Genomic DNA, 2349 nt, shown 5'->3' with positions numbered 1-2349 from the left:
CCAAGGTGTTTCTCTCCCTTTCTCTTCTTGGGAGGAAGAGGATGCATCTCTAGCAGGGGCTACTTCTCTTCTCTATTTCCAGCTCCCATCAGACAACCCTTCCTCCCCATGAATCCTGCCTTTCTGGCCTGCAGTTCTATGAAGTGGCCTGTGTTTCTGGGAAGCAGGGAGGACACATCCTTCCTTAATCCTTCCATCCCTAGGGGTGAAGCAGCTGGCTGTGGTTGCTAATCTCTGGTTTTCCTTGCCTTTCCCTATTTGCTCTTTGAATGTTTCTAATCCCTGCTATTTCCCCTTATTGGTTTCATTTTTCAGGCTGGACTATTTCAGAAGCTATGTACAAAATCAGGCTTTGTCTTAAATTCTGGTCCCTTAACCATGTTTGTTTTCCTCTCTTTTTTGGAGAGGATTCCTGGAAGATATTTTTCTCTATGGCTTCTTTTCCTGGTATTTTGTACTACTTCAGATAAGACTGTATTCAGAATATTATCAGCAGTCAAAAAGCTAACTCTGGTATATGTATTTGGCAATACATATGCTAAAATCGGAACAAAACAGAGAAGATTAGCATGGTCCTTGTGCAAGGATGACACCCAAATTTGGGAAGCATTCTATATTTTTTTGTGTGAACTAAATAAACTTTTCTATATTGTTGTACTTTTTTTTTTTAAAGAGAGAGAGAGAGAGAATTTTTAATATTTATTTTTTAGTTTTCGGCGGACATAACATCTTTGTTTGTATGTGGTGCTGAGGATCAAACCCAGGCCGCACGCATGCCAGGAGAGCGCGCTACCGCTTGAGCCACATCCCCAGCCCCTATTGTTGTACTGTTGAAAAAAAAAAAAAGCTAAACTGCTCAAAATTGTGAAGATGTCAGCTGTTCATAAATTGATCTATAGATTTGCTATAATTCCTCTCAACATTCTGTTTTTTTAAAAAATATTTTTTAGTTATAGATGAACACAATACCTTTATTTTATTTACTTATTTTTATGTGTTGCTGAGGATTGCACCCAGTGCCTTATACTTGAGAGGCAAGCACTCTGCCACTGAGCCACAATTCCAGCCTTAATGTTTTTTTTTTTTTAATGGAAATTGACAACTGATTTCACAATCTTATGGAAATGTAAAGAGTCAAGAGTAGCAAATACCCACCTAAAGAAAAACAAAGTGATAAGAGCTTTTCCACCAGATAGCAAGACATATTAAATAATATGATACAGAGAAAGTGTGGTACTGCTTCAAGGAACAAGTAGAACAATGAAATGGAGTGCATCCATGGTCTAGAAGTGTCCAGAAACATACCCATAAATGAACTCTAGATTTTTTTTCAAAACAACATTGAAAAACAGGTAAAAAAGGAAAGTGACTTTAATATAATATTTTCAGGACAATTTGGTGATGATATGGTAAAAAAAAATGTGACCATACTCCTGTCTCATATCATGTTTATTCTGAACCCTGCTTCCTTAAGGAAATATTAATTTTCCTTCTTTATCTTGTTTCAGAGAATTCTTCAGAAATACTCCTCCTGATAACTTCTTTTCTTCTGGAACAAATAGATATAGATGTAAGAGGTAAAATCATAAAAAGTTTATAAGATAATGAAGAGAGAGAAAAAAAAAGGAAAGCTGAGTCTGAATGTGGAAACTGACTATAGGCCAGGGCTGCCTCCCCCACTCCATTCCAATCGGCAATAATGAAAAGACCTTTCCGACATCAAGGTTTTCTTGATGACTAATAAAATCATCAGCCCAAGCACACTCTGAAAAGCCACAAAATGATGTTAATGTGCTTACCAAGGAGCAAGAAAAAAGGAAAGCACTGGAAAATCAGAATGCAGATGCTTCTGGAAGGTGGTGATTTAAAGGACTATTGGCAATCAGTACATTTTAAAGAGCAGTTGGAACCCTTATATAAATTCAACAGTGGAGAAAGAATCTCTCACTTATCTACATCAAGGAAGGGCCTCATTTGACATCTCCTTTTTCTGTACCCACTGCTTTACAGACGTTTTTGAACAATATTTTGGGGCCCTGAACATTCTTTTTCTTGTTTTGAAAGAATTTCAGATTTCAGACAAATATAAAAAATAGCATACATATCCCTACATGTTGTTCATCCCAATTGTCCAAATACTAACATGTTGTCTTACTTGCCTTAGCATTCCCTTCTTCTTTTTCTACTTCTTTATTTTTTTCCTAAAAATTTGAGAGTAAGTTGTACATATGAGATCCTTTTACTTTTAGAGACCTCAGTGTGCTTTTCCTAAAATCAAGGACATTCTCTTACATAATCACAGTACTAATTCTCAAAGCAGGAAATTAACATTAGACAATTAGACAATAA

At 36.2% G+C, this 2349-nt stretch overlaps 1 non-coding gene across 1 annotated transcript; it reads left to right on the top strand.

The window, feature by feature from the left end:
* The first annotated feature begins 519 nt into the window (after nucleotides 1-519).
* Nucleotides 520-621, top strand: LOC124085981 (U6 spliceosomal RNA). The gene has a single exon (XR_006849658.1). It is a non-coding gene; the product is annotated as a U6 spliceosomal RNA (small nuclear RNA).
* The last annotated feature ends 1728 nt before the right edge of the window (nucleotides 622-2349 follow it).

Source organism: Marmota monax, unplaced genomic scaffold (assembly GCF_021218885.2).
Source record: "Marmota monax isolate L192 unplaced genomic scaffold, Marmota_monax_Labrador192_F-V1.1 WCK01_AAM20220418_F8-fsc00014, whole genome shotgun sequence".
NCBI classification, from domain to species: Eukaryota; Metazoa; Chordata; class Mammalia; order Rodentia; family Sciuridae; genus Marmota; species Marmota monax.
The sequence above is the reverse complement of the archived record's forward strand: the minus strand, read 5'-3'. Positions and strand labels throughout refer to the sequence as shown.